This window comes from Nelusetta ayraudi, unplaced genomic scaffold (genome assembly GCF_046127955.1).
Source record: "Nelusetta ayraudi isolate G7.1 ecotype Tasmania unplaced genomic scaffold, CSIRO-AGI_Nayr_v1 ptg000134l, whole genome shotgun sequence".
NCBI classification, from domain to species: Eukaryota; Metazoa; Chordata; class Actinopteri; order Tetraodontiformes; family Monacanthidae; genus Nelusetta; species Nelusetta ayraudi.
In genome coordinates, this window is record NW_027466184.1 from 1176642 (window position 1) to 1193837 (window position 17196).

Here is a 17196-nt window from a genome sequence, read left to right on the forward strand (position 1 = left end):
CTCTTTTCTTCAGTCCGAAGCAAAATGAATGGCAACTGAACGAGACGCGGCACGCGACGGGAAGTTGTGCGGTGATTCTTCGCCGGCCAAGAGGAAACGCACGTCCCACGTTGGAGGAGTTGAAGGAAGGCGTTCCGCTTGGTTGTGCCTTCCCTCCCCAGGTTTATTTTCCAACTCACGTGTTTTGCTGTTGATGAGCGCACGTCCGCGAGCGGCTGGCATCCGCCTCCATAGGAAACCCTGAAGCCAAGATAAATGAGTTTAAATGAGAGTATTTGCATGGCTGAGCAGGAATCTGGATGGGCACAGCGACGTCGTCGTCTGATGAAACGCTGCCCCGGGGTGGGGGTGGGGATGGGGGGGGGGGTTTCGCTGCGTAATTTTCAATCACGCATACGGCCCGTGGATTCCATTACTCTACGCAGGTTATCACGCTCATATTTACATGCGGCGGGTCTGGTTTCATTACGACGTACCAAATCAATATAAATATTCAACACGGAAGCGTGCACGGCCAGCAGCCACAGTTCATTGATGTGTTGGGTGATTTCACCCGACCGTCACTCTGGCTCGGCTGGGAGATTGAGAGTCGAAACATCCAAACATCATTCATGATTTTTACATTGGTAAATACTTATATATATATACACATATATATATATATATATATATATATATATATATATATATATATATATATATATATATATGTACATACATATATATATATATATATATGTATATATGTATATATATATATATCATACAGCCCATTAATGCTTTTTGATGTGTTTGCAATGTTTGATATGTGATGTTTTCTGTAATGTTTTTGCTGCTGTATTTTGTATCCATTTTAATGTCAGGTGACCTTGAGTGCTATGAAAGGCACCCAAAAAATAAAATTTATTATTATTATTATTATTATTATTATTATTATTATTATTATTATTATTATTATAACAATAATGTATACACAATACGATAAAAGTTATTTTGGTTTCCTACCCAAAGAACATTATTTCTAAGGAAGCCTGGTGTGGACAATCCAGCTGCCTGACAGCATAGCGTTTGGTATTTAGGGTGAACGCTGGCGTCCTCAAATAAACCAAAGAAGAAGAAGGTGGACAAGATATCCAGGTTTGTACTGGCAGCCCACCGTAGCTCACTGGCAAGCTCAGGAGAGGGAGGGTATGGAGTCCCTGAGGGGACACAAGTAAAAGAATGCGGCAATCTAAAATGCAACCGCTTGATGTCGGCATTTCTTTTTACAAATCTCCAAATATTACAAATGTAACCTTTAAACGTCTTCTCCTGCGATGCTTTGGGCTTTCTGTCCACATCACCATCATCTTCAATGCCGGCAAAGTGCCGTGTTTAGGGAAATAACGTTCTACAGTCGTTGGCACGACGGTTCAACATCAAGTGTCAAACTCCAAGCCCAGGCGACCAATTATTGAAAAACCTCACTCCACAACGTTTGACTTCAATCTGGCCAGACGTCTGCAGCTATTACAGCTCAAGGGGCGGCATTTGTACCAAATGCATCTGAAATGGTTCTCAGCACGCACGACTCGGCATGAGTTGCAAACAGTTGCTCACATATGCAGTGCATCAGCGTGTCGCTCGCTAGATGGGAAGGAGAGAGAGAGAGAAAAAAAAAAGCCAAAGCATTCCATAGTACGGAACCTGTAATTTCATAAAAAGCTGTAATTGAGTCTGGTGTCTAATTTTCCTTGTGGGACGCTCATGAATTGATGGTTGTGGGAATGTAATGCGTAACCTTAATGGATGGATGGAAATGACGGTGGCGCGGTGCAGCAGGAGCGATCGCTACCCTACCCTACTGAGGAAACCTGATGTTTCAGTCCAATGAGACGTCTGGCCGGACGTGTAAACAGCGTCACTGTGGCTCATTAGCAGCTGCTAGCAGCTGTGACTCATCTGACTCAGAGGGCTCTTGTTCCTCAAGTGCCTGGGTGCAAACTGCATTTAAATATTTAAATATTTTATATTGTTCTTGGATAAATTATTTTCCTCACTGTTATGTGTCAGAATATGTTTTTTTTTTTTAAAAATAAAAACAAACAAAAAAGAAACATCCGAGTGGGCCTCAAACAGAGATGTGGAGACCAACAGTTTCCTCTTAAAAGGTCCATTGTGTAAATTTTTATTTCATTTAAAGAAGCCCACCTGACAATGTGTTGCAGCTGCATTGTCCACGCCGGGCTTCCTTAGATATGGTGGTGCAAGATGGCAGCTAACTGGGAGCAAGACCCTTATTGATCCATGTATTGATTCTTATACATATGAGAACCGTTCAAATGGCAGGAAAATCAAATTACCTTTATTGTACTGCGAGTATACATTTTTCTTAATGTATAGTAATTTACAATTTCCACTGTAAATTATACCTCAAGCTAAATTTTACACACTGGCCCCTTTAAGAGACACTTCCCAACAAGAACCGGTGGTTCGCGGCCTGCCGAGCCTCAATCATCACCCAGCAAAAAAAAAAAAATCAAAATGAGTCGAAACGCTGGCGGCCGCTGCGCTGAGCGTCGGCTGTCTGACCAGGAAGCTCGCTGTCCGTCCGTTCGCGCCAACAGGAACGGTGGACCGGTTGCCATGGTTACAGCAGCGCTACCATCAAGCCCGGCAGAGCGCTTTGTTTTACAAGCTGCATCCCCGCTGATTGGCCCGTGTAGAGACATTAATACCGGCTAATGCGTGGGTGGTAAATATTGACAGTCCGCCTCCTGTTTGCAGGGGAAGCACAGAGTTGTGTGAACCCTCTGGGCCACTCGCGCGAAGAAAAAAATGAAAAAAATCTCATTTCAGCCAGCTTCCATTTGTCGGTGATTATTTGTCCTGCGTACTGTCGGTTTAAAGTGATAATTCTGCCGTTGTCCGCGTTGCCCTACATCAGCTGACCGTGTCACTTTGGGTCACCTACCTTGCATTTTTTAAAAAAAGGGGATCCCAAGGAAACTGTGGACTAACGTGCGCGACATCCCACCATTTGTGTTTTAAAAATAAATTAATAAATTAGTCGTGAAAAAAAACTCCCGCTGCTGTCTCAGGCTGAACAAAAGCAATGAACTTGCCGACGCTCTGAACTTTTAATAGTTAGTTTCAGGGTCACGGCGCAGCGAAGGGGGAGCGGCGACGTGCCACAGTTGACTCCGGAGGCGGGCGGCATTCCCGGAGGACTCAATACTCCATTAGGGCTATTATTTCTAAAGTAGATTAATCCCCGTCATTTAACGCTTGGCTGATGTCCATTTGAAGTCATTATGAAGAGGCACTGACACTCTTCGGTGAATTATTCACGGCGTTATCTGGGACTATCTGCCGCTGCCGCGGACGAGGAGCTTGAGTTTGAGGGCACGCAGCCTCGGCTTTGGGGCGTGGGAGGGGGACGGATCAACAGGACGTCACCGCTCCCTGCGGCTAACACCTCTGCCAGGCGCCCCCTCCCTTTAAGAAAAAAAAAAAAAAAAAGTGTGAATCAGCAGTGAAACATCAGCTAAAAACAAACAGCGGCAGCGGTTGCGTAACTCGTCGACAGTGCTCCAAACTAATTACCAATATGTTACATTGCTGGATACATTTGTGGGATTAGCCCAAAACGCGCTGCGTTTGATCTATTCTTATCGCCGTGCGTTCCCGCTGCAGCAGGAACCCGCTGCCCCCAGTGGGATCATTAAAGTTTCATCTCCTCTAATTTGGAAGGAGGATTCCCCTTAAAGTCAAAACAATAGAGTTTCAACGAAAAGGGGGGCGGAGACGCAAAGAGGACGAGCCGGTGGCGTGCGGCCGCGCTGGCAGGTACATTCGGCGTGAACTGGAACCAAACTGGGCTCAGAGTTTGTCCACGGTTCCACAAGCAGCCTGTTGTCAAAGAGCTGAGCCGTGTTACAATGGTGTTTTTCAACCATGCCTGCTGCCCTCGGGCCTTCATCCAAAGCCACTAAAACACACTGCAGCAGGGAGCTGCGTCAAACAGCCGTGACTGTTGGCTACAAGAGCTCCATGTTGTTTGTATGAAAAAAAAAAAACAACAAAACAAATAGATAAGTAAACCAAAGTTTGAAACATTTTTTTTTTCTCCTCCCGATGGCTTCAACAAACCTAGCAGGTGTTGAAGCCGCTCTGGAGAAGGTGTTGCACTCACAGTGCTGCATTAATGTCCCTTTACTTGCACTTGAGTGTGTCGATTGACCCATTGTGTGGCGCATTTTGTGGTGGGTTGCTAATTTCATCGACGGCCACTACCGTGGGCAACCGCTCCCATTTCCCATTAGCCGTCTGTCTGTGTTTCTCTCCCTCGCTCTCTTTCTCACCTATCAAGTAATGCTCGTGCAGTAAGCATCCAAGCGTGTGAATCAGTCTCAGTGATTTTTATTTTTGAGTATTTGAGATAATTGGGGAATCGTGTGAGCGCAACTTAAGACTTAAAACAGCGTAGTGTCCTCAAATAAACCATGAAGAAGAAGGACGTGGTATCCAGGTTTGGGTGTGCAGGCCACTGTAGTTCACTGGTAACCTCAGAGGAGGAGAGGGTGAGCGAATGAGCGCTGCAATGGATATTGTGACCACTAGATGGCAGAATGTTACAAACTGTACCTGTAAGAGACATGCCAATGGGTGAATGTGTACTGAAGGTCGGTGACAAAACAGACCAACACACCTGGATCACCTGGTCCAACTGCGGTTCCCGTTGATTCACTGCTGCAGATCCTCTCTTTAATTCGCAGCGTTATTTGTTTCGCAGACTGCCAAAAGTGGACGGACACGCCGGAACTATTGCAGAGTTGCCAAACAGGATGTGGTCAAGAAGAGTCGACCACTTCTCTGGTGCAGAGGCTCATATTTGCCCAGAGGAGAGTGGCTCTTGTTTCTTGTTTTTACGACTTGAACTGAGCTTGAACCGCTGACTTGAACCAATGATTTGGGGCTTCGGCCTCAGCGAGAGGCAGAAATACCCGGAGGGGAGAGAAGGCGGGGGACGGGAGGGGCGGCGGCTCCTCTTCTCCACGCCGGCAATGCAGCTGCTGAGCTGCCTTGATCAGGACTCCCCCCAGTGGCAGGGAGGAAGGATGGCAGCGTTGCTTAGCGGCAGACCCAGAACCTCCTGGACGGAGGACGGATCCCAGCTGGCCTGGAAGAACTTGGGGACCCCCGGAGGAGCTGCAGCCGCTCTGCTCGGGCTTCTGCCCACAAAACTCCGAGCCGCCAAAAATCCAACGGATCCATTGCCAAGAACCACAAAGCCAGTGTTTTTTTTTTGTTGTGTGTGTGTGTGTGTGTGTGTGTGCATGTGTGTGCTGTAATGGCTGTCTTTGTTGACAGCGGCTCCCGGAGTCGACACCCGTTCTGGTCTGTCATTCATCTGCTGTCTGATTCGTTTATTTGGGTTCCTCTTCCTTTCGCTTTGCCTCTTTGGATTTCTGCGAGAAAGCGGAACAAAAATCCCACAGCTTTCAGCAATCAGTGCATACATCTGCTTTGCAATAATTTATGCATCCATCCCACTTTGCTCGTTGCAGGGTCATGAGCAGAAGATCCTGATGCGGGAACAGCGTGAGCAGCTGTTTGCATTCTTTGTTGTCTTTTTGTTTCGCGACCTTCTAAAGCGTGTGATGTAAGGCCACATTTTCCGCTGCATCAACATTTTAGCCCTCCTTTTTTTTTTTTGCATCTGGAAACATGGCTCAACAAGACAGATGAGCAGAATCAACCCTAAGCTCCGAAGGCCATGTCAGGATAGTGCAACCAACCTTCTGTGCATTGCTGTCACTATGACCGACTCGCATCAAGATAAAAGCTACGTTAGCATATCAAGGCTAATTTGGCATCGGCACTGGGCAAATCTCCAACTGTCTTTCGGTCCCCACCAAGCCACTTCTGGAAGGACTCTGACCTACAAAACGTCCTTCACAGTTCAACCAGACAAGTTTGATGAATTAGCTCTAGCTCTTAAAGGGACAGTGTGCGAAATTTGTCTTACTATTGGATTTTTATATTGGTAAAAGCTTCACATTCTGCCCACGAATGCATAATTAAAAGTGTACACTTGCGATCCAGTAAAAGCAATTTGCTCTTTTTCTACCCTTTCTGCTGTCTCGTCCTCTCTTTCTTCTCTCTGCCGTCTCTTCCTCCGCTCGGCCCTCAGCCACCGACTTCGCCGCCACAGTTTTTGTGCCAACGTCCCTTGAAGAAGTCGCCCCTTGTTCAGGGGGACTGCGGTCGGCTAATGGAGTCTAATGAAGCGTCTATAATATTGTGACAAGCCGCGCGGCCACCAGACGCGCAGACAGTCCCAGTCGGTCCGGCGGCGGCGGCGGCGGCCTTGAAGTCACAGCTCTGAGCTCAGAGTGGCCGCCTGTCACCTCACATCAGCCCGAGCAATCACAGCCAATACGGTCTCTCTCTGTTTGTCTCCCCCACTGCCTCTGAAGAAATGATAATATGGAGATCTTCCAGGGCTCACACTCGCTCACACACACACACACACACACACGCACACACACACACCCACACACACACACACAATATTTATCTACATGGACAAGTTCTTATTGGTAATAGCGAGAGAGTTGTTTCACTTTTTGTAACGAAACGTCAATATTGGTGCAATGCCACACACACACACACACACACACACACACACACAGACACAGACACACACAGACACAGAAAGACAGAATGGAATGAGCAAATACCGTAAACGGCAGGGGGTGCGTGTCTGCAAAGGACCTCGGGCCTCGTGGAAGTGATCTGGGAAAGTTTATTGCCGAGCCGTCGTCGTTTTGATCCACTCAGGGAACCACAGCATGAGGGCGCAAGCTCACCAAACACTATTTCACTTCGGGCTGGGGGGCTTGATTCGGCTCATTAAAAATGAGCAATTCTTTACATGCAGACTTGGGCCAATGTAAGCAGCAGCGGCGGCGGTGGCGGCAGCCGCACCAGGATTCATGATGGCCGCCAGTGTGGAAATAAAAAGGGAAATATGTGGAATTTTGCAGGACATAAAAAAACAAAACAATTTGCATCTAAATACAAACCACCTGTCCTCACTTCTTCTTCTGCACTTCAGTTGCTGCCTTCGTCACCTGTTCCCTTCAGTGTTTCTCAGTGCCTGAAAACAGCGACCAGCACTGTCTTCTCATCTGCTTCTGTTCCCAAGGCCCAAGAAAGAAAAACAACAAGCATTTCTCCTTTTTCTGTTGTTTTTTTTAGATTGATGTGGCCCTGCAGCTGTGGTCTAACCCTGCAGACGTGGTTGCTTCACTTGTTTCTCTGTGTCTTTCAACCTTGAGTGACACATCCAGCGAGGAAGCAGAGGAGGATGAGGTCTATCAGCATCCATCAGTGTAGGGCCGGGAAGATAAAGATGAAGATCCATCTTCTGTCGCTTTATCCTGAGTTGGGTCGCGGGGGCAGCAGTCTCAGCAGAGACACCCAGACTTCCCTGGCCCCTGTCACCTCCCCTAACTCATCCAGTGGGACCCCAAGGCGTTCCCAGGCCAGCCAAGAGACCTGGTCCCTCCAGCAGGTCCTGGGTCTTCCTTGAGGCCTCCTCCGGGTGGGACGTGCCCAGAACACCTCCCCAGGGAGGCGTCCAGGAGGCATCCCAAAACAGTTGCCCGAGCCACCTCAACTGGCGGAGGAGCAGCAGGTATCCTCCAAGCTCCTCCTGGGTGACCTCCTGAGCTCCTCACCCTGAGCTCCTCACCCTGAGCTCCTCACCCTGAGCTCCTCACCCTGTCCCTAAGGGTGCGCCCAGCCACCCTGCTCAGGAAACCCATCTTGGCCGCTTGTATCCGCGATCTCATTCTTTTGGTCAATACCCAAAGCCCATGACCACAGGTGAGGGTGGGAATGTAGATCGCCCGGTAAATCGAGACCTTCAACTTTTGGCTCAGCTTCTTCTCCACCACGACATCGGCACAGCGACCGCATCACTGCAGACGCCGCACCGATCCGCCGGTCGATCTCGCGCTCCATCTTCCCACTCGTTAACAAGACGCCGAGATACTTGAACTCCTCCACCTGAGGCAGGACCCCTCCACCCACCTGGAGGCACCTTTTTTCCGGCCAGAAGATGAAGGGGAAGATGGTAGTAAAATAGTAGAAGCAACAAAAATCTAAGGAGCTAATTGGGAGCCAAAAGAGCCACCAGTTCTTTTTGGTAAGCCCATCCAAAAGAACCAGTTCTCTGAAAAGAGCCGGAATTCCCATCACTACTCCGGAGCGCCGCAGGAAGTGAGCGCCGAGATCAGGGGAAGTTGGCGAACGGCGACAGTCACGGGGAACCTCGCCGCCGCCGCCACCGCCGAATCTGGCCGTACCGTCGCAGTGGTGGAGGAGGAATAATTGGGAGGCGCGGCGGGGAAAAAAAAGGCCTCGACGACTTGAACGACACTTTCAAGCGGTGAGTCGTTCTCTCGCCTCGTCTCCGCCGAGGCAACTTCAAAAAAAGAGGATCTTTGCTTTCCAGCAAAGCCGATCAGCTGATCTCATTATTCCCTTTCTGCAGCAGTCAGTCGGCAAAAAAAGAGAAAAAAAAAACAGCCCATCATCATCTCCGCCCCCCCCCCCCCCCCCCCCCCCCACCACCACTATCATCACCTTTTTATTTTCAAGGACGACTTCTGAGTTCTGTCTCCTTTCATTTCTCACACATTAGCCAACAGAAGCTTCCTCAGTGTCATCCCAGCATTGTTTTTCTCCCTCACTCCGTCTCTCCTCGTGTCTCCAGCTCATTATTGATTTCCCAGAGTAGCCCACCACTCAACGCTGGAAACCCCCCCCGCCCCCCCCCTCCAAGAGGCATCACAGAGCTTCAGCTTATGCTCAGGCATTAAGATTATATATTTATATTCAGGAAGCTTGGAGCCTCCTCCCTTATTAGGGACGGTAACCTCCTCCCCCCGCGCCCCCGCCACATACACACACACACACACACACCCAATCAGAGTGGCTGGTGCTGATGAAATGGCTGTGCAACGCGGGGACTCCTCATTTGGCCAATTAGTCTTAATGAAGCGCGGCCGACAGAAGGATAACTGCGCCGAGCCACGCCGGCGTTGTGATATCATCAGTGCTGGAGCGCCATCGATGTCCAGCGATTTGACGCATCCATTATTTTTTTAAGTACTCGCACATCTTTTTTTTTCTTTCTTCCCTCTCTTTTAACAGCCGTCGGGACGCACGGATCACTCCAGTCACTGTGATAGTCTGGCCTGACCTGCCATTGTGTTCCTCCTTGAAATTCCAGCAATGGCAAAGAGGATCCCATGTCCCCACCCACCCACCACCAATCCCCCCCCACCCTGGTGGGGGGCTGAACGGTCTGGGTGGATTCTGCCTGGATGCTTCACATTCAGGCGGCAGGACGTCGTCACGGCCGGGGAGCTCGCTCGCACGCTGGGCGGCTCCGCCGAGCAGCCGCGTGTCTTTCTCGGAGGCGCATCATCCGACCGCCTGGTGGTAAATGCGGAGAGCCACTTATTCACCGCCGACGAGCCCTGCGAGTTCACCCGCACGTCAGCCAAATCCCCCGGGGCCTTTAATGCTCCAAATGCTGCGTTTACCGCCGCCTGGCGCGGCTACGTTGGCCGACCCGGACGGCGGTCCCTCTTGTTCTGTTGAGCGGCTTCACCTGCCTCTCGACTGATCCGTCCACACAAATCCTGCTGCTGCTGCTGCGAAAAGCATCCAGAAGTTACTTTTTAAAGGAGAAAAATCTCAATGTGCATTGAAAAAGAGGAATGAGTCCCACATTCCAACCAAAGGGTGTTTTCTCTGTCGACTCTCTGGAGGAAACAAGTCCTTTGATTCAAGTAACGGGTCAAAGCCAGTTGAAAAACTGGACTGGAGTTCTACCAAAGAAGAGGACCAAAAAAAAAAAAAAACACAAAGGCAGAGGAAGAGGCGTGGGCGGTTTTCAGCCAATTACATCATATGATCGCCGCTTCAGTTCCAGGCGGTCCAGATGGTAATAGGTAGCGCACGCTTTCCTCTAACCAAGAGGGATCAAAACACTCGCGGCTTAGCGCGACTCAGGACAGGATGGTTAACCAAAGGAGGCGGTTCGATCGCTGCTGAGCCCCCCCCTGCGTAGGAAACAACAGCGTTTTAAAAGAAACACACCCAAGAGGGCTCACTTTGCATAAGCTGTCAACAAGTGGCGCGTTAATGGCTCTGCAAACCATGACTGGCTCTGAGGAGGAGAAATTGCGTGGCGCTTCAAAGGCCTCTTATTAACATTTGCATTTCATCCACTTGCATCCTGGCACTTTTGCTGCTTCTGAAAAATGTTGCTCCATGACCGTCGTACTGACCAAAACATCTGCTTTTGGTCTCGGCAAAGGGGGAATAAAAGATGGATGACTTTGGGGTTGCTTTTAGGGTTCCAGATGCTTCTGCATTGGGTTCTCCTTCCTTTCACTGTCACTCAGTCGGGTTGTTTAGATTGTTTATAGCAGCTTTGCAGTGATGTCCAGCGAGGCTAAATTTCTACAAGAGTTCAAGCTGACTGCACTTTTGGTGGACTTATTAAAAACTCTGTTGAGGAATCTCTTAAAATCACCTTTTATTTGTAAGTTTTGCCCCCTATACGGAGGTGATGTGCTGTGTTAGTGTGATTCTCTATGGATTCTCAAGCTGTGGTGTCATCTTGAGGGTAATAGTAGGCGCATTCATTTAAGGTGGACTGAATTTGACTAAGTCGCTGACGGCCTAGAGGTGAAACGCATGGCCAACACGCTGCAGCTTTGTAATGAACTGGCGGGCTGTCACAGCGTCCTGTCAACCGGAATGCACTCAAGCACTCTGTGAAAAGGTCAGGGACGAGTAAGTGGAGAGAAGCCGGCAACAGTAACACAAATCAAACACACTTTTGAAGACATCCAACAATATCGAAGGAATTCGTCCAATTTGACCATGAGCGCAAGCCGTCATGGGTTAAAAATCCACCTGGTACGGACACAGGAGTGGACCTGACATGCAATGTCCAATGGCCTCCACATAGAGCGCAGTCGAGTGGAGTACAGTAACTAGCAGGGTGGGAACTATTAGCGACAGCGGCCCTTACGGCAGAGTGGGAAAGGTTCCATTAATACGGCGTTGACCTTTACGTATAAATAGGTACGAGCCTTTACGTTGGCACGGAAAGAAGGCACGAGCTTCACATCAGCACTCGAGGAACTCCGGCGCAAAGGTCCAAGTCAGCTGATGGGGATCAATGCAATGTTTGGAATCCATGCGACTTGTTGACTGTCAGAATCTATTGTGTGGGGTTTCGCAGCATTTGGATTGTCTGGAGGAGCAAAATGCATCGAGGTCGGACTTTATCAACTTTATAAAGTTTATTTCCGATTATACTTTATAGGTTTATAGCACATAAATCTATAATGCGCTGCAAAACTCTGAGGCCTGACAGTTTTGAAAGTTCTCTTGCTACTTTCAAGCACTTTTGGGGGGTGGGTGTGCAAAAAAAAAAGATATATATAAGATATATATATATATATATATATGTATATATATATATATATATATATATATATATATATATATATATATATATATATATATATATCAAAAGTGCTTGAAAGTGCAAAGTTGTACTTTGGGAATATTCTTAATCAGTGACAGTTTGACTAAGACGTTCCAATGGTTGAATACTTCTGAGTAATATAACGTCAAGGTCGGGCAACTTATTACATTTTTTCCCCCCCTCAGAAATTTCAACGAACAACTTCCTGTGGAAATGGAGGAGGAAGACCTTTTTTTTTTTTCACTCCGACGGTTTTTCCGCCGCCATAGACGGCTCGATTTATTCCTTCCAGCGCTGTTAGAAAGCGAGTCCGCAACAAAGATCATCCCGCCCACCTATGCGCTCACGCACGCACGCACGAGCGCAAAACGTCGCCCACCGAGCAAACGGAGAGACGACAAACGCGCCCGCCCGCCCGCCCGCCCGCACCGCGCGTTAGCGTGCGCGCGTGCACGACAAGACGATCACCCACTCGTCCGCGTGCGCGCAATTACAAAAAAAAAAAAAATCAAAGGCGACGGTGGGCAACGAACCGCTCTCTCATCTCCCAGGTGGCTTCCTTGAAATTCAAAGAGTGGAGAACAGGACAAAAGCCGTGTGGGCTTCCAGATAGATTTTATATAATCGCCTCCTTCGGAATTTCGCCGCCGCACCGTCTCGTCGAGGCCCCCGGAGCCAATCCGGGCTTTGAGTTAAGAGCACGGGCGTTGTTGGCCGGAGCGGACAGATGTGAGGGGGGGGAAAGCGAGCGAGCGAGGCGGGGGCTGGGGTGGGGGGGGCGCCGGCGGAGGTGACGATCATTAGGGTGAGCAGGATGGGAGATGAAGGCGAGGCAGAAGAAGTCGCTGAGACAAACGGCCAGTCGCCTCTTTTTCTTTCCTCCCCTCACGCCGCCTTCTGTTCTGTCGTCGCTGTGTGTTTGAGCATTGACGCAGCGCCGTAACACATTTATTAATGGGGTGGGAGCTTCGGGGGAGGAGGGGGAGGAGGGGGATTCTGCTTGGTCCTCCCAGTGATGGCAAATTGATTTTTCTTCTGCAATTGTTTAAAAAACAATCACGGGGAAGTAAGAAAGGGGGGCCTGGGGGGATGAAGCCAATGCCACAAGGAGCGATGAGACCAGGCTTGGGCAAACTACGGCCAGGGGGCCATATGCGCCCCGTTGAGCTTTTTAATCCGAAGAAATGATATTCATAGTCTGTCAGTCATCAAACAGCTGTATTTCCTCCATGTTGTCATGGAGTGTTTTCAGAGTCATTTCAGTAAAGAGCTCCACACCGTGGGGCTTCAAAGACACTGATTTGGTTGCAACTTTGCTTTGGTTCATTTTCAATGGACATTAAAGCAACATGTTTTCTACTCATCCCACGCTATATTTTTTCCTCCTCTGAGGTGGCTCACCAAAACCCTCCATCCATCTGCTGCTGCTCCGCTACCCCCCCTCTGTCACACTTCACAACCCACTGTGGCCCCACCAGTCGGACTGTTTGCCGACTGCCCACCCCTGCGTGAGCGCTTTGCTTGCCTGTTGCCCGCTGCTCCTCTGGGGGTCGGTGGAAAAGCGAAAGGTCTCCCTCCGAGCTGGAGCCCCCCCCCCCCCCCCCCAAGTCTTGCTTTGCCCCACCTGTGGCTTCACGCAGCGCGCCATGCTGCCGGGTCTTCGGGGCCATTTTATGTGTTTGTCTTGTTGTCAAAATGTTTGTTGACGACTTCCCTCCGTGTTGCGTTGATGTGGCTCACACGCGACTTTGACTCCCGACGCCCCCCCCCCCCCCTCACTCAACCCACCCTGCCCACGAGGATACTGAACACAAACTAATGCGTTTCTTTTATCTCTTTCTTCTTTCCCTTTTTTTCCCCTCTCATTTGTTGTTCTCGGAGTACACAGAAGCATATGTAGGAGTGTGTCCAAATCCTGTCTGGGAGCAACAAAAAACATGTCTGCATTCCCGCTGATGGGAGGAGGGGCTTTCATAAATCATGAGTACATCTCATCAACGGTGAGCCCCGTCTACGACTCGGGGAATAAGATGCACAATGAGCCGGCGTTTCCTCGGCGTGTTTTTTTTTTTTTGCGCGCACTCCTGCACTCCGGATTGAATTTTTAATCCGCTTCCCCCCATTTGCCGCTTCAGCCGCCGCAGCGGGAGACGCTGTGTCAGCCGCCGCGACGCCAGACGGCATCATCCTCCGAAGTCCAACGGCCCACCGTGGAGCGCCGGCGGTGGATGATTAGAAAGAGAAAAAAAAAAAAAAGCATGGAGAGAAACTCTTGCGCACGTCGAACGGCTGTAAACAAGGCTGAAAAATGCGTCAGCGAGAGACCGTCAGGTTTTCTCTGACAGGAAGTGGGCCGGCATTCCCACAAATCTGCCATCCACATCCACAGAAGTCATCTACCACTTTTTCTTTTCTTTTTTTTTTTTTTTTATAATTGACAGGGGGAAAAAAAAAAGACACATCCTCGCCACAAATGTCGCAGCACAACAACTGATGAGTGATCTGCGATTTGCAGCTACATCTGATAGCGCAGCTACTGCAGACCTCCGCATTCCAAGAAAATGAGTGAAAAAGAGTTGCGCAGTTACTCACAGCATGTGTCATATGCTTGCAGGCACTTAGAAAGAAACTTTTTTTTCTCCACCCCTCCACGCTGTTTGTAGCCACAGCCAGAGGCATTTGTTTTTGTTGTTTTTTTTTTTCCGAGGGACTGCCTCTCACTCATGTCGTGCGACATGGAATTTCTTTGATTCGGGAACTCGCATTTATTCGACAGATCGTTAAAGGCTCTGGCGGCCAAAGTCGACGGAATCCAATTCGGAGCTCCGAGTCGATGAGTTTGCCGTGTAAACGTGCTGACTGTCCACATTCACTCAGTTGGCACAGCTGGCCACGTGTGGCAAAAATCAACGCAGGGTTTCTGTGCAGTAATGTCTATGTTTTGAAGCATCCATGAAAAGGCCATTTGATTGAGTTACTATTGAGCTTTGAGCGGTAGTCGCCGCAACAACAAGCACCGCGATCAATCACTGTGTGTTGTATGTATGTTTGGAAAAATATACAGCAAACGTTGCTGTGAGGGAGGGTCTTTTTTTTCATAAGGACAGCGGGAAACACATCTGGAGACGACTTCAGCAAAACCAGCAGCGGCAGAAGTTCAAACTCCCTTGACTTGAAGCAAACCACAGTGAGACTTTCATTGATTTCTGCCAAATGTTTCCCCACAGATTGGGCCGTTAGTGTCCAGCTGTGAGTGACTTTGAGCTTTAAACTTTATTTCTTCTCCAAGGCGCAACTGTGCATGCTAATACCTAACACCCCAGTCTGATTGCAGGAGAGGTTTGACTTGATGGCTTTGACTGCGAGACTGCAGTCAACTGCAGATAAATACAAAAACAGCCCAATAGTGAGTCATGGACAATCAAGGCCAAACCTTTAAGTAAATGGAAGCAGGTTCTTTTTTTTTGGGGGGGGGGGGGGGAGAATTTGAATTTTTGTGCTCACAATGTGCCTTCTTACCTTCGGTGGGAGCACAACAGATAAGCGGCAAACAAACAAAACCAAGATGTAACTTTCAAGGTGTTAACCCAATGTGGAAGTCGTGACAAGAAAAATGTCACATGGCAAAATGGTTTATTGGGTGTTTGGAACTCGCCACCAATGTCATCAGCATATTGAAAAGTGCAATATTCAGGGCCAAACAAAGTTCTTCTGATGCACAAATAAATAATCACTTTCTGTCACTTCGCCGAGTCATGTGACCAAGGAGAATGTCATGGGGCAAAAGTGACCTGGAGTTTTTTTTCTGCATGTCAAAAACTCCAAGTATGGCCATTATATTAAAGTTTAATGGGTGTGAGACGTCAGGCCCACTGCCCTGAAAGGTGGCGGGTCGGCCCGAGTGTGTTGGCTGCGAGCTGTAATTAGAGTGGATTCACTGTAGACGCACCAAGACCTGGGAAAAGGTCGGCAAGGATCTCCAATTATGCCAGAAAAAACAAAAAAAAAAACACAAGTGGTTATGGATTCCGCAACCATTGCTAATTATTTTTCTTTGCGCTGCGGCGGCGGCGCTTGTTCTTGCACGGCTGACGGCTTGCCTGAGGCCTGGGCGCCGTCACACACGTTGGACGTGCCAGGCTGACAGTTGTCGTGCAAGACGCGGCGGGAGACATCCTTGCGCAGCATTCATTTTGTCCATTCTCAGCTCCGGAGCTGCATCTCCGGCGAAGCTCCCTTCTTGTCAGCCCTTTGCAGTCACTGCCAACAGCCACTCAGTGAAAGAATAAAACAGATAGGAGGTGGATGGGGGGGTGGGGGAGTGGGGGTGTTGGGGGAGGGGGCGGGGGCTCGCAGACATCTGAAACTCGTCTTTTTTTTCGCAAACAGGGTTGTGATCTAAAATGTATGCGGGCGATGTCGGGGAGCCGCGCGGCGTTAAACTGCCTGGTTTTGGCATGCGGTTTGATGTGACATTCCCTCTCATCCGAAAAGAAAAGGAACAGTCGGGGAGCGCTGGCGAGTCGGTGTGACGCACAAATCAGGAGCCGCTTCCCACTGAGGCCACCTTTCCCAAGAAAGTACGATATATACATATATATATTTTATTTTTTGGGCCATTTTATTTTGCCATTGTATGTACGAGGCCATCAGCGTCGAGAGGAGCCACGGTTGAAAGTGCTGCGAATGCAAAAAAAAAATAAAAAATTACATAATAATACCATCTTTGTGAGAGAACAGAGGGCAGAGTCATATTTTCGGCTTTATCTGCAATCGCTTTGATTAAAAAAAAAGAAAGAAGGGAAATCAAAGGTAAATGATCTTGCAATTCCTACAAGAAAACAACAGTAAGGCCGTATTCTCCTCAACCCAAAGTAAGACAGAAGTACGAGTTTGCTATATTTTTATTAGGAGCAGCAGCGTGAGTCATAGTTCCTTCTTTTGAGTCCGCGTCCCCTTTTTTTTCGTGGGCTGTTTTTGGGCAGTGTTTCCTCCTCGGGGGCCTGAATTCAAATCAAAATTATTACCGAGTGAAATGACTTTTCCAGAGGCAGGTTTACCTACTTATACAAACTTTCATACATGAAGGCAAAAATCTGTGAAATAGGCTCGGGGCCCAGGAGCAAACACATCGCCGGCCCGATGATTCATGCATTTGTTTCTCTGTACTTTCAGCAGCGCGACTTCCGTTATCTGGCACGCAGGCCGCAGCGGGGAAGCCACTGTGGGCAGCAGATAAACAGAATCAAGTGAACGCGGTCTCGTCGTCAGAGGACGGGATGATCTGCCGCGGCTTCTTCTGAATTTATTGTCTCGCGCAACCGACCTCGCCGTAGGAGACGCGCGCGAACCGCCGTTGGCTTCTCTCCTCCTTTGTTTCTCTCGTCAAATTTCACACCGCTTCCTTTTTGTCCACGTCAGCGTTATTTTACCGTGGACTTTCTTGTCCCGCGTCCCCTCCCCCGCCGCCCCTCTTCTTGCCTCTGAACATCGGGTAACAGTTCGTCTCGTTCAAATCCGTTCGACGCGGTGCAACTCCACATTTGTTTTCCCAAAGATATTTTTGCTGCAGCACCTGATTCTTCTTCTTTTTTTTTTTTTTTTTTTTTTTTTTCTGTAGAGAGGTTATA